At 37.6% G+C, this 27,511-nt stretch overlaps 1 long non-coding RNA gene across 1 annotated transcript in view; it reads right to left on the reverse strand.

The window, feature by feature from the left end:
* Window positions 1-3,019: 3,019 nt before the first annotated feature.
* Window positions 3,020-27,511, reverse strand: part of LOC129624622 (uncharacterized) — a 54,631-nt gene continuing 30,139 nt past the window's right edge. Inside the window, exon 3 of the long non-coding RNA XR_008701074.1 lies at window positions 3,020-3,837. This is a non-coding gene — a long non-coding RNA (uncharacterized LOC129624622). The remainder of the gene's footprint in view (window positions 3,838-27,511) is intronic.

Consider the following 27,511-nt stretch of genomic DNA (forward strand, 5'->3'; position numbering starts at 1 on the left):
TTCCTGGCCCAGGGATCGAACCTGGGTCTCCTGCATTGCAGGCAAATTCTTTACCGTCTGAGCCACCAGGGAAGACTCACTTTAAACAATATGCACTTCACTATAAACATTCATTAATAATCTCAAGTTACATATGTTTATACTTCTTTTGAACATAATATGGAACTACCACTCTTTAACACTGAGTATAATGCTTGTGAGGCTTCTCACGTGGTGCTCCAGGAAAAGAACCCACCTGCCCGTTCAGGAGATGTAACTGACGTGGGTTCAGTCCCTGAGTCAGGAAGATCCCACGGAGGAAGGCATGGCAACCCACTTCAATATTCTTGCCTGGGAAATTCCATGGACAGAGGAACCTGGCAGGCTACAGTCCATAGGGTCAGAAAGAGTCAGACTCAACTGAAGCAAGTTAGCACACATGCACACACATAATGCTTGCATCCTATCTTATTATTGTGGTCTAAAATTTAGCTTTACCTTTTATACCTGTTCTTTTTTTAATATACAATGTAAAAGAGATTTTTATGGACAATAGTTAAATTTATTGACTTACATTTTTTTAAAAAAGAATACATACATAAAGTTATCGTTGAGTTAATTGATACCACAGTGAAAATGTAGAGGATTGAAACTCAATACTGTGCTTGTCTTCAAAACTTGATATGCAAAGCATTTGCCTTTTTAGAGTAGAATTTGATCTTTTCTTCTTACTTATATTTGAGGGGATTGAAGTTTTCTGTGGTAAGTGTATCACTTTTGTTTTCAAATATTTTGTTCTTTATTCATGGGTACCAATAGGCAGAAAGCTACTCTTGTTACAGTCATTCACCCATGATTGGTGAATGTTGTCCTTGGTAAATTGCCTGGGTTAGATACCCTCTGAGCTGTAACCTTCATCTTGTTCACTTAAGTTGATTAAAACAATTTGTATGAAATTAAATGCAAGCAATATTTACATAATGAAAAGAGAGTGTGACCGAAATCTGCAACCTTCGGAATTTCAAATATAGTGATTTAGCTAATTACAATGAAAGTTCATATTTCTCTGGGGATTGAATCCTTTCAGCACATAGGTACTCTCCATGTGGTACGAAAGTAGAAGATGACTTTGTTTTAGTTTGTCTTTAACAAAACATGTGTTGTCCCCTTATTCCTTTTTTTAATCATTATGGACAACTTTTTTTTCTTAACAGCAAAATTATTACAACAGGGCATTTAGTTAAGCTACTGCTGTGCTGTGGTGTGTCGCTCAGTCATGTCCAACTCTTTGCAACCCCATGGTTGTAGCTGCCAGGCTCCTCTGTCCATGACGATTTTCCAAGCAAGAATACTGAAGTGGGTTGCCATGCCCTCTTCCAGGGGATCTTCCCAACCCAGGGATGGAATCCGGGTGGATTCTTTACCATCTGAGCCACTGGGGAAGCCCTAGTTATGCTATGTGAAAGAAAGTGAAGTCGCTCAGTCGTGTCCGATTCTTTGCGACCCCATGGACTGTAGCCTATCAGGCTCCTCCGTCCATGGGATTTTCCAGGCAAGAGTGCTAGAGTGGATTGCCGTTTCCTTCTCTGGGGGATCTTCCCGACCCAGGAATCAAACCCGGGTCTCCCACATTGCAGGCAGACGCTTTACCGTCTGAGCCATCAGGGAAGCCTAGTTAAGCTATAGTGAGCCATTATCTTTTTAAAATAGGGCATCCATTCATTTATTTAAGTCTGGTGTCAGAATTTGGGAAATAATTTTATACATTGGAAAACTGCTTCCATAAAAGTTATGTGTGTTTGCCATGTGCTCAGTTGTGTCCCACTCTTTGTGACCCCATGGACTGTAGCCCACCAGGCTCCTCTGTCCATGGAATTTTCCAGGCACAACCCACTATAGTGGGTTGCCATTTCCTCCTCTAGGGTCTATTGACTCAGGGATCAAACCTGTGTCTCCTGCATTGGCAGGCAGATTCTTTACCTGATGAGCCATCGGGGAAGCCCCTTTCTAGAAATGTTAGCTATATACTAAAATCTGAAAGTGTGAAGTGTCTGAGTTGCTCTTTAACTGTTAGAGGATGGCTGAGGCAGCTGGGAAAATGTGCTGAAGTCGTTAGTTTTATCTCCACATTTCATCTAAGTCTCTATTCAGTTTTCTGTATGATACTGGCCTGTGGTCACCACAACTCTAATGCAAACACAGCATCTCTTAGGCAGATTGTCACCCTCTGACTCTCAGTTTCTTCATGTCAAAAGGATGGATTTGGGCAAGATCTCCATGGTAGCTTCCAACTCTAAATTTCTCAGATGTTGAGACTCAGGGACTCCCTTCCGCATTTCCAGGTTAGCCCTAACTAATCCAACGGAGCCCTTCTTCCTATATCACCCCTTTGTGAGCTCTCCAATAACATAGATATTGTTAGTGTTGATCTAAATCAGGTATAACCAGGGTGCGACATAATCACTAGGAGATACTGTGAGAATACTGTTTTTTATATAAATGAATACAAAATATAATGTTTTAAAAATTATTTTTGTTAGAAAATAATTTGTGATATTAAAAATAATTCCAAATTAAATGAGACAAACAATCTTTATTTGTAGAATTGTAAAATGTGTCTGTATCACTTCCTTTTACATGTTATGAAGTCATTCTCCTGTTCTCCCCAACAGACTTTATGAATGCTCCTGTACCGATGCTGACCAAATACAGCATTATTTTCCAATTAGCATATTTGCTGTACTTAATGTTTTCTTTTCCTTTGTTGTTTTCAGTGGAAAACAAATTGCTGAAGCAGCAGCTTTAGAGCTTTTGTTTATGCGGCTTTCTCGCTAGACTCTTCCACAGAAAACTATCCATGACGTTTTGAATCAAACGCAAATATTTTGGAATCTTCCTAAAAACATTAACTTGTTTATTTTTCTCGAGTCTACATACATACACTTGTAAATGCATACAAATATTTACAGAAACTATCACCCTGGCAACATTCTTTAAAAGATGTGCTTTTTTATTGTCAATAATTTATATTATATTTGAATACAGAAGGGACAAATACAGGCAATGACAGTGTTTTAGCTCTCAAAGTTTCTGTGCTTTAGAATCAACAAATCAGTGCTTTTATCAAATTCTCTTTTAACTACCTATTGTTGACAGATGCATAGAAAAATATTTGCTTAAAAATCAAACAAAATACATATAATGTAACATCCATAGTCTGTACAAAGTCTCAAAGAACTTTGATTTTCCTATTGTTTAAATAGTACAAAGATATTTTAGAAAATAGTCATCCTGTTAAATTAAATTTCTGTTGATTTTATAGAATTATTTGCTTTCAGCACCACATCATCTGCATTTCTTCAGTTGACTACATTTTCCTTCTGGAGTGAGATTTTTCCCATTGAAGTCAGGCTCTGGCCAATATTTTAACCCACCAGGCCATGCTGAGGATTAAGCATAGATTATTGCATTCGGTGACTTTGTTTAAACATTGATTCTTCTTAGAGTATGATCTTGATAAATTACATTTGTCGCTATACATTTCCTCCTCTTTAAATTTCAATACCTTGCAGATCATGTGAGAACTGCGTTGAATGAGAAAATATTATGAAATACTTTTAAACTACAAAGCTACTACAAAGAGTCAATCCCTCCAGAGAGAAGTTGAAAGAGGAGTGTTGCCCACATCACATTTTCCTGAAGAAGGCCAAGTCCATGTCTGGAACTAGATCCAGGCCTTGATTAAGGCTGAATTCTTGACATTCATTTTGAATCAGCACAAGCAAGTCATGGATCTTTATATGTCAGCATTCTTATCTATATCGTAGTTATTATTATAGTGCCATCATCATGGAGTGACTGTAAAACATGAAATGAGAACATGTAAGTAAAGCGCCTCTCTCGGCAGCTCTTGCACTGTTGAGTGTTAGCCATGAAGTGAAGAATGTTGTGGCGTGACGGGGGCGGCAGTGTGCGCAGCTGTGTGATAAATCCTATAATACAAGCATACTGAAATCTACAGGAGCACAAGGAAACGACCATTCATCTCCCCTACCTCAGAGAACTACAGCACCTTTTACCCAGTTATTCAAACAAAGAAACAAACAAAACCTAAATGTATTATTTGAGTCTTCTTTTTTACTCCCCATCCACTCTCTCACAGGATAGACTTTCAGATCAGCCAACAACTTGTATTTTCAGTTCTTATACCTCTGTTTATTTCTACTGCTGCCTCTCAAGAAAACTACCATCATTTTTGTAATTGCACTAATTGCCCTCAAAATAGATGTCCTGCTCACCTTCTTATTTCCTCACCTACATGCATTCTCCTCAGAGCAGCCAGTTACCTTTACAAAATGTAAATTAGGTACTGCTTACCATACCTGCACCACACTGAAAATAGAATTAAACTGAAATCCCCTGTTGTTTAGATTTCTACCCTATCCTGGCTTTTTATACCCCAAGGCCAGTTACCCATCACCCACCTTCTTCACTGGGTCCTTGAAATATCAGTACACTTGTGGGCTATTGTACTTGATATTCCCTTTGCCCTGAACCTTTTTCCCTAACACTTTATGCCTAGCTAGCTCTTTTTTTGTACTGTGCATGTTCATACGTGTGACTTTCCCAAGATGTTCTTGAGCTGTCCAAGGAAAGCAGCTCTTGTTTTGCTGATGTGTGTGTTTGTATGTATGTGTGTGTTAGTCACTTAGTCATGTGTGACTCTTTGCGCCCCATGGACTATAGCCTGCCAGGCTGCCCTGTCCATGGAATCTTCGAGGCAAGAATACTGGAGTGGGTTGCCATTACCTCCCCAGGGAATATTTCTGACCCAGGGATTGAACCTGGGTCTCCTGCATTGCAGGCAGATTCTTTACCATCTGAGCAATACTGTTTAGGTCTTCCACTAACTTTATCTCACCTTAAAATATCACTACAGTTCATTTCAATCACTCAGTCATATCTGAATCTTTGTGACCCCAAGGACTGCAGCACACCAGGCCTCCCTGTCCATCACCAACTCCTGGAGTTCACTCAGACTCATGTCCATTGAGTTGGTGATGCCATACAAACATCTCATCCTCTGTTGTCCCCTTCTCCTCCCACCTTCAATCTTTCCCAGAATCAGGGTCTTTTCAAATGAGTCAGCTTTTCATATCAAGTGGCCAAAATATTGGAGTTTCAGCTTCAGCATCAGTCCTTCCAATAAACATTCAGGACTGATTTCCTTTAGGATGGACTGGTTGGATCTCCTTGCAGTCCAAGGGACTCTCAAGAATCTTCTCCAACACCACAGTTCAAAAGCATCAATTCAAAAAAAAAAAAGCATCAATTCTTCAGCGCTCAGCTTTCTTTATAGTCCAAATCTCATGTCCATACATGACTACTGGAAAAACCATAGCCTTGACTAGACAGACCTTTGTTGGCAAAGTAATGTCTCTGCTTTTTAATATGCTGTATAGTTTGGTCATAAATTTTCTTCCAAGGAGGAAGTGTCTTTTTACTTCATTGCTGCAATCACCATCTGCAGTGATTCTGGAGCCCCCAAAAATAAAGTCTGCCACTGTTCCACTGTTTCTCCATCTATTTGCAATGAAGTGATGGGACCAGATACCATGATCTTAGTTGTCTGAATGTTGAGCTTTAAGCCAACTTTTCACTCTCCTCTTTCACTTTCATCAAGAGGCTTTTTAGTTCCTCTTCACTTTCTGCCATAAGGGTGGTGTCATCTGCATATCTGAGGTTATTGATATTTCTCCCGGCAATCTTGATTCCATCTTGTGCTTCTTCCAGCCCAGCATTTCTCATGATGTACTCTGCATATAAGTTAAATAAGCAGGGTGACAGTATACAGCCTTGACGTACTCCTTTTCCTATTTGGAACCAGTCTGTTGTTCCATGTCCAGTTCTAGCTGTTGCTTCCTGACCTGCATACAGGTTTCTCAAGAGGCAGGTCAGGTGGTCTGGTATGCCCATCTCTTGAAGAATTTTCCACAGTTTATTGTGATCCACACAATCAAAGGCTTTGGCATTGTCAATAAAGCAGAAATAGATGTTTTTCTGGAACTCTCTTGCTTTTTCTATGATCCAACAGATGTTGGCAATTTGATCTCTGGTTCCTCTGCCTTTTCTAAGACCAGCTTGAACATCTGGAGGGTCACAGTTCATGTACTGTTGAAACCTGGCTTGGAGAATTTGAGCATTACTTTGCTAGCATGTGAGATGAGTGCACTGATCGCTGAGGAAGGCTTTCTTATCTCTCCTTGTTATTCTTTGGAACTCTGCATTCAGATGCATATATCTTTCCTTTTCTCCTTTGCTTTTCATTTCCCTTCTTTTCACAGCTATTTGTAAGGCCTCCTCAGACAGCTATTTTGCTTTTTTGCATTTCTTTCTCTTGGGTGGTTCATGGGGTCGTAAAGAGTTGGACACGACTGAGCAACTGAACTGAACTGAGATGAGTGCAATTGTGCGGTAGTTTGAGCATTCTTTGGCATTGCCTTTCTTTGGGATTGGAATGAAAACTGACCTATTCCAGTCCTGTGCCCACTGCTCAGTTTTCCAAATTTGCTGGCATACTGGGTGCAGCACTTTCACAGCATCAACTTTTAGGATTTTAAATAGCTCAACTGGAATTCCATCACCTCTACTAGCTTTGTTCATAGTGATGCTTCCTAAGGCCCACTGGACTTCACATTCCAGGATGTCTGGCTCTAGATGCGTGATCACACCATTGTGATTATACATATAAATAAATAAATAAATAATACATACATACATAGACATGTTTCCTATCTGTTCTTGCCTGATCTTCCCATACCCTGAGAATGTAATATGCATGGGAGCAGAGTCCTTATCTGTCCTGTTCAGTTTTACAACTAAAGTCTATAAAAAGAAATGCCTAATAGATACATATGCTCACTAAATATATATTTAGTGATTAATGGATTGAGTTAATAAGTGAAAAAACATTATTAAATTCATAATTATATAGGCCATATTTTCTCAGTCATGCTTTGCTAAACCACTAGATTTTGAACTAGGCCTAACATTTTAAGTAACTACTCAAAGGCCACCTCTGCAAAGATTGTTAGTCTTATTTTTTTTAATTTAATTTTTATTTTATATTGAATTATAATTGATTTACAATGCTGTATTAGTTTTAGGTGTTTAGTAACCAATATGGTTATACATATAGGTATACCCATTCTTTTTCAGATTCTTTTCCCATATAAGTTATTACAGATTATTGAATAGAGTTCCCTGTGCTATACAGTAAGTCTTTGTTGGTTATCTATTTTATGTATAGTAGTGTATATATATTAATCCCAAATTCTTAATTTATCCCTCCCCTCACATTTTCCTTTTGGTAACAAAATTTGTTTTTGAAGGCTATGAGTCTGCTTCTGTTTTATAAATAGGTTCATTTGTATCATGTTTTATATTCCACATACAAGTGATATCATATGATATTTGTCTCTCTCTGATTTACTTCACTAAGTATGGTAATCTCTAGGTCCACCCATGTTGCTTTAAATGGTGTTATTTCACTCTTTTTTATGACTGAGTAATATTGCATTGCATCAATATATACATATAACAGCTTCTTTATCCATTCCCATTAATAAACATTAAGCTTGCTTCCATGTCTTGTTTATTGTAAATGCTGCAGTGGACACTGGGGTGTGTGTATCTTTTTGGATTATGCTTTTCTCTGGATACATGCCCAGGAGTGGGATTGCTGGATTATACGGTAGCTCTGTTTTTAGGTTTTTAAAGAATCTCTGTCCAGTTCTCCATAGTTGTTGTACCAATTTACATTCCCACTAACAGGGTAGGAGGTTTCTCTTTTCTCCACATCCTCTCCAGCATTTATTGTTTGTAGACTTATTGATGATGGCCATTCTGACCAGTGTGAGATGATACCTCATTGAATTTTGATTTGTATTTCTCAATAATTAGTGACGTTGAGTATCTTTCCATGTGCTTCTTGGCCATCTGTATGCCTTCTCGAAGAAATATCTATTTAGGTCTTCTGCCAATTTTTTGATTATTTGTTTTATCAATATTGAGCTGCATGAGCTGTTTGTATATCTTTTCAGTCACTTTGTTTGCAAATATTTTCTCCCATTCTGTGGGTTGTCTTTTCATTTTATTTATGGTTTCCTTTGCTGTGCAGAAACTTTTAAGTTTAATTAGGTCCCATTTATTTTTGTTTCTATTGTCATTACCCTAGGAGGTGGGTCAAAACAAAAAATTCTGCAGGGATTTATTTAAAAGAATGTTCTACCTGTATTTTCCTCTAAGACTTTTACAGTATCTGGTCTTTCATTGATATCTTTATTTTGAGTTTATTTTTGTGTATGGTGTTAAGGAACAACCTAATTTCACTTTTTTACATATAGCTGTCCAGTTTTCCCATCACCATTTGTTGAAGAGACTGTCTTACCAACACTGTGTAGTCTTGCTTCCTTTGTCATAGGTTAATTGACCATAGGTACATATGCTTATTTCTCAACTTCCTATCTTGTTCCATTGATCTATATTTCTGTTTTTGTGCCAGTACCATATGGTTTTCATTACTTTAGCTTTGTAGTATAGTCTGAAGTCAGGGAGCCTGATTGCTCCAACTCCAATTTTATTTCTCAGGTTTGCTTTTGTTATTCAGGGTCTTTTGTGTTTCCCAAGTTACTTCCTTCTCTACTTCCAAATTCGTAGCATGGCATGCTTCATGTTAGAGAACAATTCATCATTGTATCTATATCACAGCGTATCTCCCTATCCAACTGATAACTTCTAGGCAGCAAATATACTGTGAATATATATTTTCATCTCTTCATCCATAATACCTGGGCCCAGAGGATACTCAATAAATATATCATGAATTAAATTTCATTCCTTCCATGTTTAATATGAAACTATAGCTAAAATAGTTCAGAAAAAAGCAGAAGGGAGACATATCCACTTAAGCAGCTCATACTTCTGTGGCATTTATGAATCAACTTCATCTCAAGCCTATCAGAAATTGTATACAAAATCTGATTGAAATAAAAATCTGAATCAGAAATTGCCTGGAAATCTACTTCATGCTGTCATATCAATCATTCCTTAAAACAGGATATTGGGTTCACTATGAAATTAAGAAAACTGATTATGTAGCAAGTTTGAATGAAAGTTTAGTGTTTACTTAGAACTGTCATGTCAATTAGATATAACTTACAATGTGTTTCGCTTCATGTCTTTGGTTTTTGTTTTTTTTTTGAATGCTGCAGATGTGTTTGTTTTTTACTTATGTCTTTTCATCTAAAATATTAATAATACAAATAAATACCAGTTTTTGCAGTATGTGGCAAATATAACTCTAAAATGAAAAATGGTATGTTTTCCTAAAAGTTGTCTCTTCCTGTATTTTGGAAATCTTTGTCAACTCTAGAATTTATCTGTTCAGGGAATAAAATTGATCATAGACATACTGAAATACATGTTGTACTATATATATTGATGTCAGCTCTCTAACAGATGCTTTTATCTTTTCCAAAGAAATAAGACTGCTACACATACATTTTTAGAAACTGTAAGAATAGTTCTAAGAATTCTTAATAAATGCAACTCTAATTTCTAAGATCCTTTCCTCTTCTAATAGCAAATACCACTTCTTAAAACATGTAAAGGATGACAGCGTTTTTCTTTCCCCATAGCTTTTCCAGATATGGAGATTAGCATGTGTTTTTATATTTATTTAAAATTTATTTTTTATTGATTTTTCACCACACATTCTACAGATTACTTCAAAAATAGAAAATTTTAGAAAACATACATGTAGAAATGGTTCTATTAGGCAATAATCCTATTGTAGTTAATACTGAAAATGTGCCGAGTATAAAGAGATACTATTCAAAAATAACAACTTTAAGGGTTTCTTTAAGATCAATTCTTGTTCAGCTCATAATTCAAGGGAATATTTTTTGCTTATGTTTTTCTGCTTCCCAAACCAAGACTAGTATTCTCAAAGTCTATTCTGTAGACAAGTAGTCCTACAGGGTTTTCCATGGAAAGGGGGTTACATGGTCCAATAGGTTTGGGAAGTCATGCATGGCCTATCCCCCTTTTGAGAATTTACATGCATAAAGTAAAATAAAGACTCACAGAAATCCAGAAGTGAAGTTTAAAATTTAACCTAGAATTTCCCAAACTTGCTTTTTTACTTATGAGGTCTGTTAAAAAAAAAAAAAAAACACAGGAACAGTTTTTGTGGTCCTTGCTTTGTCATAATAGCCATGAAGATTACATTACATTAATTACAATTTTTCTGGCTGCAACCAATTTTCATAATATTTATTCTAAACTAATTTACTGCTCCCATGAAATGGTAATCTGGCAGGTCATTATAGACTTTTAAATAACATACGAAGATACGTTTCTGTATGTTTTTAGCAAATTCATATGTATAAAATAACTCCAAGATATCTCAGAGTATTCACTCTCCACTCTAAATTTAGTGATTGCCAGCTGGATTTGACAAATTAATGTGCCTGAACCAAGCTATAATTTTAAACTGAAAATTAGAGATACAGTTAATTAGATAAGGATAAATAATAGTTGACCTAAGAGTTAAGCACATGAGGAGAAATTTAAAGTTGGAATCTACATGCTGTAGCCACTGGGAGGCTTTGGTTTTTCTTTCTTTTAAACAAGGAACATAATTCTAAAGCCTACTTGAAGATTAACTTCAATGAAGAGCACACTTGGGCAAGACTTTCTGCAAGCTTTTACTACATCTCTCAGTCTCTCTGCCACTGGATCCACACTGCCTTTTCTGTTTCTCAGAATGAACCAAACATGCTTGTATTGAGGTATGATCTAAATCCCATTGTTCTCACCTTTGCAAGACCATCATTACATCATCTCTCTTCAGCACCATCAATTTCTCTCTCCCTTCTGGAACTTCCTTATAAAATTGCTGGTATTACTTTAATAGAAATAATAATGCTGATGTCGATGCCTTGATCCAACAGTCCTCTGTAGCTCCTGTACCACTTTTCTGCTTCCTTTAGAGCAAGAACCTGGAAGGAGCTATTATACATTTTTTATGCATTCTCAGATGATTACTTATTAACATCCTGTGGCCTTTTATGTTTTTAATTTTTACTGGACCACAGTTGATATACAATGTTGTGCTAATTTCTACTGTACAGCAAAGTGAATCAGCTATACATCAATACACTTCATTCAGTCTAATGAGCACCACTTTGTCACTCTGCCTAAAGCCATTTAAAATCCAGTCAAGTGTTCTTACTGATTTTCAAAGTCTGAACATAGAAAGATGGCAAGGGCAATGCATACATATCTCCAGGTGATGTAGGTGATGGTTCTTGGGCTCTGAGCCCAGATTTAACCTCAGAATCCTTCTCAACACTGTGTTCCAGAAAGCCACTATGTGTGTGGGTGCTCAGTCATGTCTGAATCTTTGCAACCCAATAAACTGTAGCCCACCAGACTCCTCTGTCCGTGGGATTTTCCAGGCAAGAATACTGGAGTGGCTTGCCACTTCCTCCTCTAGCGCATCTTCCCGACCCAGGGATCAAACCCACACTCCTACATTAGCAGGCAGATTCTTTACCACTTGAGCCACAAATACACATTTCCCCTATTTTTTTGGATTTCCTTCCCCTTCAGGTCATCAAAAAGCATCAAGCAGAGTTCCCTGTGATGTTTAGTATGTTCTCATTAGTTATCTATTTTATACATAATATCAATGGTGTATAAATATCAATCACAAACTCCCAATTCATCTCACCCCCTATACTTTTTTTTTCACTTCTCCTCAAATTCCTTTTCAAAACTCATGCAATTTAGATTTTATCCCTCTATTATCAAAGTCATCAATGACTAAGTATTGCATGTTCCCTAAGACCCACAGCCTCTTCTTTGCTCTGCTCATCTCTCCCCCTTGCCCCAGTAAGTCATATTGACTTAATGGTTCTCCTCAAACGTGCCAAGCAGCCTCCTTTCTCAGGGTGTCTGCACTTGCTGTACCTCTGCCTGAAGTTCTCTCCTCTCAGATATTCAGAGAGCTTATTCCCCTACTGCCTTTAGATTTCTGGATCAAATGTCACCTTATTAGTGAGACTTTGCCTGACTACTTACATAAACTAAGTATCTTACATTTTGGCACTTTATATCAACTAGTACCCAGCTCTGTTTTTCTCATCAGCTCTTTTGAGTTGAACAAATAAGTGTTCCAAAGGTACTTGTTTATTTGTTGTTGTCGATCTCATTTCCTTTGCGTTTACATTGGGAATGCCATGGGCAGATGCTTTTTTACAGTGTTCTTAGCTGTATGTCTAGCTGTGAAGTCGTGCCTGGCATGTAATAGGTACTCATTGAGTATTTGTTGTTATTTATTCATTTAATGCAGGACAGTCAGGTTCAATTCCTGGGTCAGGAAGATCTCCTGGAAAAGGAAATGGCAACCCACTCCAGTATTCCGGTCAGAAGAATCTCTTGGACAGAAAAGCCTGGAAGGCTACAGTCCATGGGGTTGCAAGAGTTGGACATGACTTAGTGACTAAATCACCACCATTCATTTAACTTAGTTCAGTTCAGTCGCTCAGTCATGTCTGACTCTTTCCCATCCCATGGACTGCAGCACACCAGGCCTCCCTGTCCATCTCCAACTCCCAGAGTTTACTCAAACTTGTGTCCATTGAGCCGGTGATGCCATCCAACCATCTCATCCTCTGTCATCCCCTTCTCTTCCCACCTTCAGTCTTCCCAGCATCAGGGTCTTTTCAAATGAGTCAGTTCTTCACATCAGGTGGCCAAAGAATTGGAGTTACGGATTTAACATCAGTCCTTCTCATGAATATTCAGGACTGATTTCCTTTAGGATGGACTGGTTGGATCTCCTTGCAGTCCAAGGGACTCTCAAGAGTCTTCTCCAACACCACAGTTCAAAAGCATCAATTATTCAACGCTCAGCTTTCTTTATAGTCCAACTCTCATGTCCATACATGACTACTGGAAAAACCATAGCCTTGACTAGACAGACCTTTGTTGGCAAAGTAATGTTTCTGCTTTTTACTATGCTGTCTAGGTTGGTCATAACTTTCTTTCAAGGAGGAAGCATCTTTTAATTTCATGGTTTCAGTCACCATCTGCAGTGATTTTGGAGCCCAGAAAAATAAAGTCAGCCACTGTTTCCACTGTTTCCCCATTTATTTGCCATGAAGTGATGAGACCAAGATACCATGGCCTTAGTTTTCTGAATGTTGAGCTTTAAGCTAACTTTTTCACTATTCTCTTTTACTTTCATCAAGTGGCTCTTTAGTTTTTCTTTGCTTTCTGCCATAAAGATGGTGTCATCTGCATATCTGAGGTTATTGATACTTCTCCCAGCAATCTTGATTCTAGCTTGTGCTTCATTCAGCCCAGTGTTTCTCATGATGTACTCTGCATAGAAGTTAAATAAGCAGGGTGAAATATACAGCCTTGATGTACTCCTTTCCCGATTTGGAACCAGTCGGTTGTTCTATGTCCAGTTCTAAACTGTTGCTTCCTGACCTGCATACAGATTTCTCAAGAGCCAGGTCCTGTGGTCTGGTATTCCCATCTCCTTCAGAATTTTCCACAGTTGGTAGTGACCCCACAGTCAAAGGCTTTGGCATAGTCAATAAGGCAGAAATATATGTTTTTCTGGAACTCTCTTGGTTTTTTGATAATCAAACGGATGTTCGCAGTTTGATCTCTGGTTCCTCTGACTTTCTAAAACCATCTTGAACATCTAAAAGTTCACAGTTCACATACTGTTGAAGCCTGGCTTGGAGAATTTTGAGCATTACTTTGCTAGCGTGTGAGATGAGTGCAACTGTGCGGTAGTTTGACCAATCTTTGGCATTGCCTTTCTTAGGGATTGGAATGAAATCTGACTTTTTCCAGAGCTGTGGCCACTGCTGAGTTTTCCAAATTTGCTGGTATATTGACTGCAGCATTTTCATAACATCATCTTTTAGGATTTGAAATAGCTCAACTGGAATTCCATCACCTCCACTAGCTTTGTTCATAGTGATGCTTCCTAAGACCCACTTGAGTTCGCCTTCCAGGATGTCTGGTTCTAGCTAATTGATCATGATTATCTGGGTTTGAAGATATTTTTTGTACAGTTCTTCTGTGTGTTCTTGCCACCTCTTCTTAATCGCTTCTGCTTCTGTTAGGTCCATACCATTTCTGTTCTTTATTGAGCCCATCTTTGCATGAAATGTTCCCTTGGTATCTCAAATTTTCTTGAAGAGACCTCTAGTCTTTCCCATTCTACTGTTTTGCTCTATTTTTTGCACTGATCACTGAGGAAGGCTTTCTTATCTCTCCTTGCTATTCTTTGGAACTCAGCATTCAAATGGGTATAGCTTTCCTTTTATCCTTTGCTTTTCACTTCTCTTCTTTTCACAGCTATTTGTAAGGCCTCCTCAGACAGCCATTTTACTTTTTTGCACTTATTTTTCTTGGGGATGGTCTTGATCCCTGTCTCCTATACAATGTCACAAACCTCTGTCCATAGTTCATCAGGCACTCTGTCTATCAGACCTAATCCCTTGAATCTATTTCTCACTTCCACTGTATAATCGTAAGGGATTTGATTTAGAAATTGTAAGGGATCTCTTATTCTTATTCATTTAATGATTGTGAGCATATATCAAGTGCTTGGTATGCACAAGATACTAGATTAGGGGTTTAAGAGCTCAATTATGAATGGCACAGGTTTCTTGATCTTTGTAATTGTTCTATACCACCTAGGAGTACCAGGAAGACATTATGGATGACACTGGACTCCTCCTGAAAGATAGGGAGGATATTCACACATGGAGATGCTTTAGAATTTCAAGCATGAAATAAAGCACAAAGGTAGAAAAGTGTTGGGAAAATATTTGGCTAATGTAGCTTGTCTAAAACAAGCGATAGTATGGTTGAGAATGATGAGTGAGTGAGTGTTAGTCACTTAGTCATGTCCAACTCTTTTTGACCCCAAGGACTGTAGCCTACCAGGCTCCTCTGTCCATGGGATTCTCTGGGCAAAAATACTGGAGTGGGTTGCCTCCCCTTCTCCAGGGGATCTTGCTGACCCAGGGATCAAACCTGGGTCTCCTGAACTGCAGGCAGATTTTGAGAATGATGAGAAGCAGGTAAAATTATTGTTTCTAATTTTTGAAAATGTGATATAATACACATAACATGCAATTTCCTAGTTTAGCCATTCTTAAGCATACAGTTCAGTAGTACTAGCTGGATTAATATTATTGTGCAACCATCACCACCATTCATCTCCAGAACTCTTTTCATCTTAAAACTGAAATTCTGTTCCCATTAAACAGTAACTCCCCAGGACCCCCTACTTTCAGCTCCTGGCTATCATCATTTTTTTTTTTAATTTTCCTTTTCCCCCAGCTTCTGGTAACCACCATTCTACTCTCTGTTACTAAGAGTTTATTTTTTTTTTTTTTAAGATTCCACATAAATTCAGATCGTTAATTATTTGTCCTTCTGAGCCTGCCTGTTTCACTTAGTAGAATTTCCTTAAGTTGTGTCATGTTGTCACAAATGCACAGCTTCTCTCTTTTTGAGGCTGAATATAGAATGTTTTATATGTATATATAATTTTATATAAATATTTATATAAGTGGACTATTATATACATAATTATATATGTATAATCATATATGCTGCTACTGCTGCTAAGTCACTTCAGTCATGTCTGACTCTGTGCGACCCCATAGACAGCAGCCCACCAGGCTCCCCCGTCCCTGGGATTCTCTAGGCAAGAACACTAGAGTGGGTTGCCATTTCCTTCTCCAATGTATGAAAGTGAAAAATGAAAGTGAAGTCGCTCAGTCATGCCCGACTCTTAGCAACCCCATGGACTGCAGCCCAGCAGGCTCCTCCATCCATGGGATTTTCCAGGCAAGAGTACTGGAGTGGGGTGCCATTTCCTTCTCTGATAATCATATATAGAAAGTATGTATAAAATATATATGGATATGATTTGTGCAAACTCCAGGAGATAGTGGATATGGAGCCTGGTGTGGTACCATCCATAGGGTTACAAAGAGTCAGATATGACTTAGAAACTAAACAACAACAAAAATATAAATATTATGTATATATTATGAATATACGTACATATATAATTTTCTTTATCCATTTGTCGAGACTAGGTTATTTTCAGACCTTGAGTGTTGTGAATAATACTGCACTGAACATGGGAATACAGTTATTTCTTTAAGATAGTGACTGTATTTCCTTTGGATATACAACCAGAGGCGGGATTGCTGGATTGAACGGTAGTTCCATTTTTAATTCTGTGAGGAATCTCCATACCGTTTTCCATGGTGACTGCACCTTTGCAATCCCATCAGTGGGATACCAGGGTTCTTCTCTTTTCTCCACATCTTTACCAACCTCTCTTGCCTTTTTGATGATACCTAACATGTGCAATGACATGGCATTGTGGTTTGGGTTTCCATTTCCTTGATGATTAGTGATGCCGATCAGCGTTTCATGTGCCTGCTGGCCATTTGTACATCTTTGAAAAAATGTTTATTCAGGTCTTTTTCCATTTTTTCAGTCTAGGTATTAGGAGATTTTTTGCTATTTAGTTGTAAACTGGATATATTGAAAAAAAAAATAGCCCAAATTTCACAATAGCCTTTCTCCTTCTCTCAAATATTTGTAAATTTATATTTTTTTAATTCATAGATAGGGACTATCCCTAAATTATTTGTATCTACTGTGTATCCTTTCTAGTTTGACTAATTTTACCATGAACTATTACTTATTTTTATATGTAGGTATGTTTATGAATATGTATGATACCCTAGAGAAGGAAATGGCAATCCACTCCAGTATTCTTGCCTGAAGAATCCCAAGGACAGAGGAGCCTGGTGGACTACAGTCCAAGGGGTTGCAAAGAGTCGGACATGACTGAAGCAACTTAGCACACACATATGCATGTGTATACACGTATATCCTGTTCTAGAATAAGTGCCTCAAAGCCATTAAATAAAAGCCACCTAATTCGTGTACTTCTTTCCATTTCTGCATAAGATGATTTCTTCTACCTGGTAGTCATTCAAGTAAAGTTTCTGGTATTAATAAAGGCAGATGTCTTTAATTGCAACATTACTCAGTTAAAATATTAAAAAGGTAGAATAAGGAAAAATTTTAGAGGTTCTCTAACATTAGCTAGTTTGAGTTTGTCAGTAGGTAATGGAAGCCTAGACAAGATTTTTAAACTTGAAAGTCACAGTCCAACTTGTACTTTAGAGAGATGAATCCAGCATCATAGATTGTATTGCTGCAGGGAGGTTTCAGAACAGGGAGGCAATCTGGGAGATAATTCCAATAGGTAATTCAACTAGTTAAAAGGTAATGAGTATCTGAAATAGAGTGGAACAAATGAAGATGAGAAAGGGAGGAGGAAAAGCAAGACTATTGTTTAGGTATCAGATATAAGACTCAGGAGGTTATCATTTTAAGGAACATCAAAGAATTTAAAATTTTGACATCAAAATTTTTTAAGTCTGAGAGATTTAAAGAACAGTCAAGCCACTGTCAGAAATAGGGAAATGTGAAAGTTTTTGATAAAACTCATTTTGGGATTTAGACTCCAGGGTACTTGTGGCCATCTGGGTAGAGATGTTTAGGAAACAGCAGTTGTATTTGAATTTAACGGAAGAGATCAATACTAAAAATGCAGATTTTGGGTACACCTGCAAGGAACTAATGATTCAAGTTCTGGTTGATTATTATCCTGTTTCTTCTTTGGATGAGTTACAGTCAAGTGAGAAGGAAAAAATTACAACAGGCTGGCTTTTGAATTAGTGCAGGTGTGATTTGTCAATGAAAATACATAATAAGAATATAAGTAGAAACTGAGGTAGTCAAGTGAATTTGTGGATGAAGAATTAGCAGAAATTTGGGTGAAACTATAAGTAGTAAATATATTCAAATAGTAAATAAAAATAATTATCCCTACATAGAGACAGAGTTCGGAGAAGGCAATAGCAACCCACTCCAGTACTCTTCCCTGGAAAATCCCATGGATGGAGGGGCCTGGTAGGCTGCAGTCCATGGGGTCGCTAGGAGTCAGACACGACTGAGTGACTTCACTTTCACTTTTCACTTTCATGCATTGGAGAAGGAAATGGCAACCCACTCCAGTGTTCTTGCCTGGAGAATCCCAGGGACGGGGAGCCTGGTGGGCTGCCGTCTATGGGGTCGCACAGAGTTGGATACGACTGAAGCGACTTAGCAGCAGCAGCAGAGACAGGGTTTAGTGGGGCTTCCCTGATGGCTCAGTAGTAAAGAATCCTCCAGCAATGCAGGAGACCTGGGTTCCATTCCTAGGTTGGGAAGATCCCCTGGAGGAGGGCATGGCAACCCACTCCAGTATTCTTGCCTGGAAAATCCCATGGACAGAGGAGCCTGATTGGCTACAGTCCATGAGTTGCAAAAAGTCAGACATGATTGAAGCAACTGAGAATGCACACACAGGGACAGAGTTTAGTAATAACTTGTGTTTGAGGCATTACTATAGAAATGACCAACTAAGTATTAATTCATGTCAACCAATATTCACTGTTGTCTTTTTTTTAATTGCCAAATATATGGTTTAAAAAGTTTGGTAAACTTATATCTACCTCTCAAGGTGCTTCCTATATGGTAATCATAGACATGTATTGCTTATGATGCTAGAAATATTTGTATCTTTCATTAAGAGCACAAATAAGCCAAAGGTCATTTCTGTTTCTGGAGAGGAATATGAGAATTCAGAAGGAAGATGTGACCCTCTAGATAAAGAAATACGTGCGCTCTCTTCTGTCCACTCCAGGATGGGAGGGAATAAGAGAGCATGAATAAGAAAGCATGAGAGGAGGTTTTATGGAAGTCATAGCACTGTGAACAAAAACTCAGTACAGAACATGGCAAAACATTTAGTATAACCTCCTGCATATTGTACAAATATAGCATGGGTTACTATGGTACCAGATGAAGCTAGATCAGAGACCCGGGGCCATATAAGGGAAGTCTCTGTCTATCCTGATGAGGTGTTAGAACACTGAGAGAGCCTTAAACCCTGGAGAAACAGGGTCTAATGTGAACTTTAGAAATGTCCCCGGCTTCTATAAAATTGGGTTAAACAGTGGTGGTGGGTGGGTGGCAAGGGGAGTAGCAATCAAAGGAAGGACTGGGAAGAATATTGCAATAATCCAGAGATCCAGAGAAGAGGTTAAATAATCCTCTACATTACTAGGCATGGGACAGAAAAAAGCAGACAGGCAGATTTCAAAAGTAATTTCACTAAATTTGCTAACTGTCTAGATGTGAGAATGAGGGAGAAAACTGAATAACAGTTACCTGGTGTGAAAAGCAAGATGGATAGAGGCAACATCCGTGAGAGAGGGAAAGTAAGAACAAAAGATGTCAGAGAAAAAGTCCTGAGGCTCCTTTCAGATGAGACAAGTCTGCAGTGTCCATAAGCATCCAAGAGAAGATGCTCAGTAAACAGGGGCTGAATGACTTTGGACTCAGATGAGAGATCAAGGCTGAAGATTATGGTTCATTGATTTGTAAGTAATAATTGAGTGCTTAAGAAGAAATGAGATTGACTTCAGGAAGAGGATAGGGGGAAAAAAAGAAACAAACATCAGAAAGAAACTTGAGAGCTCAAATACTGATGTTTCAGGAATAGCCAGAGTAGCTAAAAAGCAGCTGCTAAGGATATATAGTGTGACAAGCAAGACTGGGATTCATGAGATGATGGTCAGAAAATTAAAGACATGAGGATACTGAGGGAATCAGTTAAAGCAATGACATAATACCGGGTTTGAAAAAAATGGTGAATGGAGCTATAGCAGTGGGTAATGGGATTGAGCAATTATCTAGAGAAGATAATAAGTCTAATTCAGACTATATCACACCTCTGCCCTAGAAAAAAACAGTGAGACTTTTATATAGAAATATAGATAGATAAGTGTGGGTAGATAGAGATATATCATCCCACAGTATATCTATACTATATACAATATCCTAAAATGTATAACACAGTAATTGATAACTGCTAAATGCAAAAAGAAATTACTGGCTAATATATTGAGATATATAGGGTGCTTTCTTTATGAAAAAGATCAAATTTATTCCTCTGGTCACCTGGGATTTGAGATTTTGATCCACAATATTGACCAGCATCTTCCCTATTTCTATGGCATCCACTGCCCAAATCAAATTAGGACTCTGCTAGCCCAGCACAGATGCAATGTACGTCTTTTTACAGATTACTTCTAGGTGGTTATTTATGTTTGAGATGCCAGTAGCGAGAAACCCAGCTTTTCATCCTTTATTAGCACACTGGACATCTCCATGCACTGGGTGCATTTCTACAGCACACCTGGCATCTTTGAAAATGTTAAGTCACATCAGAACAATTATTTTGAATTTCAGTCCTCTGGAATCAGTGGTGCAGAAGGTCTCTTGGTAAAGCTTAGGTCTAAGATAATTGTGTTTTATTTCATTTTTGGATTCATATGGACTCATATGGTTTAGAGAGATTTGGCATGGTGCTGAAACTTTCCCTCCAGCCAGCTTGCCACTCCAGATGGCATTGCCTTTCTGAACAAGCGGATTCCTCTGGTCATGGAGGTAAAATAGCATTTATTTATAAGTCCTTGGCTAGTCTTGCTTATAACTATTATTCACTTCATTGATCATGAATATACAGTTTTTAACTCGTGATATTCTTGACTAGTGGCAGGCATTTTAAAAACTCTCTAGGCTGATTATAAACAAGCAAAAAAGTAATTCGGTTTTTCAAAGTCATGTTACTTACATACATGGATTCTATAAACATCAAGTTCAACATAAAATTACCTTTAGGTAGCTTACACTCTAAACCATTGTTTGACTTAAGTATGTGATTGCTTCTTTTTTAATTTTACTTTTTCTTATTTTAATTGAAGTGTAGTTGATATATGGCTTCCCTGGTGGCTCAGACGGTTAAGACTCTGCCTGGAATGCAGGAGACCTGGGTTCAGTCCCTGGGTTGGGGCGATCCCCTGGAGAAGGAAATGGAAACCCACTCCAGTACTCTTGCCTGGAGAATCCCATAGACAGAGGAGCCTGGTGGGCTACAGTCCATGGGGTCACAGAGTCAGACAAAACTGAGTGACTAACACTTTCACTTTCACTATAGTTGATATACAACATAAATTGCAGGTTAATAATATAGTGATTCACAGTTCTTAAAGGTTACACTTCATTTGTATTTATTATAAATAATTATATTGTACAACATATCCTCATAGCCTGTTTTATACCTAATAATGTATACCTCTTACTCCTCTATCTCTAATCTTGCCCAGCCTTCTCCCCAGCTGGAAGCCACTAGTTTGTTCTCTGTATCTGTGAGTCTGATTTTTGTTATAGTCACTAGTTTTTTGTATTTTTCAGATTCCACATGTAAGTGATATCATGCAGCATTTGCTTTTCTTTGTCTGACTTATTTTCTTTAGGATAATGACCTTCAAGTCCATCCATGTTGCTGCAAATGGCAAATTTTTCATTCTCTTTTTCACAGCTGAGCAGTATTCCACTATGTGTATATATACATGTATATACCACATCTTATTGGTTCTTTTTTCATTCAAATTTTCCTCTTTTCAAATTTGAGATCATCATTTCTGTATTAAAGAATTCTCAAAGCATTCAGCAATACTGATGAACACAAGCCTTCAGAAAAACACATCTTTATATAATCCCTCAGTATTTGAGTTCTGAGTTCTAGAATATTCATTCTCTGTCAATAAAAATATTGGTCTCCAAACTGTCATCTAATTGTTTCCTCAAAATGGGGTATTGACTCAGCACATAGAAAGAATTTATCATACTGAAAGATTAAGCCATAATGAATAGAGTATCTATATAAGATGTACCTCATAGGGTTACTTCAAATTTCATTTGAGTTTGTAAATATTTAATGATTTCTGACTTTAGTTTTTCTGGAAACTAACTTCAAAATAAATACTTTGCTCACTGTAATTTCAAGTAAGAGTTTTCAAGTAATAAAAGCAAAATAGAAAGGCTTTATAAACCTAAAGAACTAACAATATTTTCTTCAGAACTACCTGTATTTAATTATTATTTGCATCTTATTTTAAGTAATTCTCTCCCAACCCACCCCCCGCCCCCCTTACCACACACACACACACAGAAAATAATCATGGGTGTGATACATCTTCCCAATAGCCCTTTTGAAGTTACCTTTTAAGCCAGAGGAACTCCTATAGGTTTCTCCATCTGCCTTCTATTTATGTGAGATAGCTTTACTACCCAATTTGTCTATTAAGAACTGCAAGTCACATTTTAAACTTAATGTGAGTTCATTGCAGTTCCATTTAGTTACTCAATATGGAGGGCCTTACAGTAGTTTTTAAGGACCAACATTGGATATCCTGATGATAACATTCTATATAAGTATTCATCTCATACTTTTATTAATATGATATCATCCCAAATGCTCACAGTAGTAGAATTTGGTTCCTCGGTCATTATCACATATATGAATATTCCTCACTGACACATCCATTTTTAGCATTTTGGTAAACTGGCTTAATAGTCTCTTGAGCTTTATGTGCACAAAGTTATATTATCCCTTTTTGTGGCTGAGGAAATAGCGTTCAAGAACTAAAAGCACCGCATTCACTAAAGCCAACTGGCATTCTCCTGGATTATACCTTTGAACCAGAGGGAAGGTAAATTAATAAGAAAAAGAAGAAAAATGTAAAAATCAAAGAGCAAGTACATAACAGTTTGCTTCAGCTTCTGAGTGGTTATATTTAGTTTCATATTGGAAAAAGAGAAGGCACTTTATGTTTTCAAGAGAGAGTGCAAGTCAGAGCTGTGGAAATAATAGGCAGGTCCCTGGGGTGTGCACTGACCTCTTCCTTTCTCCTTAGTAAATGAGTCTGAACACTGGTTATGGAGTGTATTGATCATATATTGAAATGACAGATGGCCTTCACATTAGCTTGCACACAAATCTCTTAATGAAACCTATTGTAACATGTCAGAGGCAACATAAGAATTGAACTAGACATTGATAGACAGGACCTTCCACTGAACATTGAAAACATGTAGATTCTCCATGATTAAATCGATGCTTCTGACTTAAATGAGCTGCTATTGATTGGGTGTTTACCACTACGATATATTATGATATTGCTGTTCACCATGCCATAGCTAAAGCTTGTAAGCATTTCTGTTATAAATCCTTTTTTTTTACAAGCTTGTAGCTCAACCATAAAATGAGCCATTGATATGACACATACCAGGCAGTCATTTTGACTGCAAGTTATTTTCCACAATTAAAATGTGTGTGTGTGTGTGTGTATGTGTGTATGTGTGTGTATGTATGAAAAACTATTTAGCAACTTCAATTTTGAATAACCAGAAAAATGGAAGCTTGAGCTAGTCTATGAACTGTGTGAATATGTAATAAAGACTTTGTCTTGTTGAAAAGATTTAATATATGCTCTAGTGATCTACCTCATAGGACCCCAAGTTCAGTTCAGTTATTCAGTTGTGTCTGACTCTTTGCAACCCCATGAACCACAGCACGCCATGCCTCCCTGTCAATCACCAACTCCCAGAGTTTAACCAAATTCATATCCATTGAGTCAGTGATGCTATCCAACCATCTCATCCTCTGTCGTCCCCTTCTCCTCCGCCCTCAATCTTTCCCAGGGTCTTTTCAAATGAGTCAGCTTTTCGCATCAGGTAGCCAAAATATTGGAGTTTCAGCTTTAGCAGCAGTCCTGCCAATAAACACCCGGACTGATCTCCTTTAGGATGCACTGGTTGGATCTCCTTGCAGTCCAAGGAACTCTCAAGAGTCTTCTCCAACACCACAGTTCAAAAGCATCAATTCTTTGGTGCTCAGCTTTCTTCAGAGTCCAACTCTCAGATCAATACATGACCACTGGAAAAACCATAGCCTTGACTAGATGGACCTTTGTTGGCAAAGTAATGTCTCTGCTTTTTATTATGCTGTCTAGGTTGGTCATAACTTTCCTCCCAAGGAGTAAGCGTCTTTTAATTTCATGGCTGCAGTCACCATCTGCAGTGATTTTGGAGCCCAGAAAAATAAAGTCAGCCACTGTTTCCACTGTTTCCCCATCTATTTCCCATGAAGTGATGGGACCGGATGCCATGATCTTCGTTTTCTGAATGTTGAGCTTTAAGCCAACTTTTTCACTCTCCACTTTCACTTTCATCAAGAGGCTTTTGAGTTCCTCCTCACTTTCTGCCATAAGGGTGGTGTCATCTGCATATCCGAGGTTATTGATATTTCTCCCGGCAATCTTGATTCCAGCTTGTGCTTCTTCCAGCCCAGCATTTCTCATGATGTACTCTACATATAAGTTAAATAAGCAGGGTGACAATATACAGTCTTGACATCCTTCTTTTCCTATTTGGAACCAGTCTGTTGTTCCATGTCCAGTTCTAACTGTTGCTTCCTGACTTGCATACAGGTTTCTCAAGAGGCAGGTCATGTGGTCTGGCATTCCCATCTCTTTCAGAATTTTCCACAGTTTCTTGTGATCCACACAGTCAAAGGCTTTGGCATAGTCAATAAAGCAGAAATAGATGTTTTTCTGGAACTCTCTTGCTTTTTTGATGATCCAGCGAATGTTGGCAATTTGATCTCTGGTTCCTCTGCCTTTTCTAAAACCAGCTTGAACATCTGGAAGTTCACGGTTCACATATAGCTGAAGTCTGGCTTGGAGAATTTTGAGCATTACTTTACTAGCATGTGAGATGAGTACAATTGTGCAGTAGTTTGACCATTCTTTGGCATTGCCTTTCTTAGGGATTGTAATGAAAACTGACCTTTTCCAGTCCTGTGGCCACTGCTGAGTTTTCCAAATTTGCTGACATATTGAGTGCAGCACTTTCACAGCATCATCTTTTAGGATTTGAAAAAGCTCAAGTGGAATTCTATCACCTCCACTAGCTTTGTTCATAGTGATACTTCCTAAGGCCCAGTTGACTTCATGTTCCAGGATGTCTGACTCTAGGTGAGTGATCACACCATTGTGAATATCTGGGTTGTGAAGATCTTTTTTGTACAGTCCTTCTGTGTATTCTTGCCACCTCTTAATATCTTCTGCTTCTGTTAGGTCCCTACCATTTCTGTCCTTTATTAAGCCCATCTTTGCATGAAATGTTCCCTTGGTAATCTCTCATTTTCTTGAAGATATCCTTATTCTTTCCTATTTTATTGTTTTCTCCTATTTCTTTGCATTGATCGTGGAGGAAGGCTTTCTATCTCTCCTTGCTCTTCTTTGGAACTCTGCATTCAAATGGGTCTATCTTTTTCTCCTTTGTTTTTTCAAGACCATTCCCAAGGACCCCAAGAAATGGTCCTAAAAGTAGGAAATGGAGAATGACATGCTGCCAGTTTCTCCTTGAGTTTGAACCCTGAACTATCAACTTGGCACTTAAGCTAGTCTGATCTACAGCATTATTGCTAAAGTACTAACAACGTACGGCTAGTTTTATTGTGAATTGAAAAGCTGAAGAAAATGGCATTTGTCATTTACTCAACCCCGAGAACATGTTAAAATATGCAAATATTATTATTTTATTTAAATTATAAAAGGCTGATTTTGGAACACACTGAAATTTCAAAGGGTATTTCTGTCCTTTATTTTTGACAGAAATATCCTTTACCACACTACTGGGTTTATGAATGTGATAACTATTTTAAGCATCCAGTGATCGATTCTCTTTCAAGGAGGCACTTAAATGTTTGCTGGATGATGTGAATGAATGAATGAATGTCATGGATGAATGAGTAAACATTATAAGAATCTTGATTTTCATCTCTCCAGTTCTAATGAAATCTGAATATTACTTTGTCAGAAGACAATCAGTTTCAGCCTTTACTTCAAAACACCAGTTTTAAAGTTTTACTTTCAGAAGTAAAAACAAAAAACAGCTTTTTCAGACCACTTGACCCACTGATTGTGAGTACTTTTTTTGAAGCACATTTTGGGAGTTCTTGGTCAGGCAAAAATATGCTCATATACCCTTGGATTCTTTTATATTCTAAGGGATTTCAGGGTATCTATTGGATTACTAAGTATTTCCAGGAAACCCAAATTAACAATATAGGTGCTTTATGTCAAATTGGTAGAATGTAAACTAAAGTAAGTTTCCTTATTATTTGAAGAAGCACATTTTAGATATTAATTAAGGAACCATTAGCCTATCCTTTGAGTTTTTCTATATTATATTCATTATACTCTTACATCACAGTCTTATATCACTGCCAGGTATTGCTAGTAGAGGTGGAAGTTGGTTAAATCATGTCATATTAACTACCTGGTAATATGTAGAATGCTGTTACGTACAAGACATTTTCTCTTTTTTATGATAAAACAATGCACACTCTTTTATTTCTCACAATATTTGTAAGCTCATTAGTTTTGTTGTGTGACCTGCATGATTTTTGATAGAATTAAGTAAAGACGCTATTTAAACATGATTATTCTTATTTATCCTTCAGACACAAAGGAGTCAATTTATTATGACAAAACTTTTTAACGTTTCTAAAGTACATAGAGAGCTATATTAACATTAATATGCTTCCTTTCGATTTCCAATGACATACTTCAATGGGCATATTTACTACAATTTTAGTTCAATGAAATGTAGGAGGCACATAGGTAGAAAGTATATGAATGTCTAATTATGCTGAATGACTCCTGCCATTCCAAGAGCCACTACTTTGTATAATTCAATAAGGGAAAAAACATATTCAGACAATTCAACTCACCTTTCTCATAGTGATCATGAATGATAGCCAGTATTGGAGAATGTAGGACCAGATTCTCCATCCATTAAAATCCATATGAGTTTTATAGTAGAAGTCCCCAAGCCAGACTATTTCTCTCCGAGTTAGAGTCTGCTTCACTGAGTTCTGCAGCTTTATAACTGCCACAAGTATTGAAGTTGGACTGAATATTTTTTCAGCTCTATCCACACACACACAAAATTTAGGCTGAATCAGAATAATCTCAATGAAGTGTCTAAATGAGTGTCTCGATAATGTTCTCTTTAATTTCCAAATAATATATAGAAAAGTTTTAAGGTTTTCTTTTCTACACAATGTAAAAAGTGATTTAAAAAGAGAGAGAGAGAGAGATAGTAATGCTAATTCCTAAAATTCTAGAAGAAAATGTTTCCTCTCCATCATTTTGTATTGATGAGATCGCCAACCTATGATGATATACTCTAGACAAATTAAACTCAAGGTAATTATATATTGGGCATTAGTGAGTTATATCCTTTTCGGGGTTGCCCTGGTGCCTTAGTCAGTAAAGAATCCATGTGCAACACAGGCAACCTGGGTTTGATCCCTGGGTTGGGAAGATCCCCTGCAGGAGGGCATGGCAATGCACTCTAGTATTCTTGCCTGGAG

Source organism: Bubalus kerabau, chromosome 12 (assembly GCF_029407905.1).
Source record: "Bubalus kerabau isolate K-KA32 ecotype Philippines breed swamp buffalo chromosome 12, PCC_UOA_SB_1v2, whole genome shotgun sequence".
In the NCBI taxonomy this organism is placed as follows: domain Eukaryota; kingdom Metazoa; phylum Chordata; class Mammalia; order Artiodactyla; family Bovidae; genus Bubalus; species Bubalus kerabau.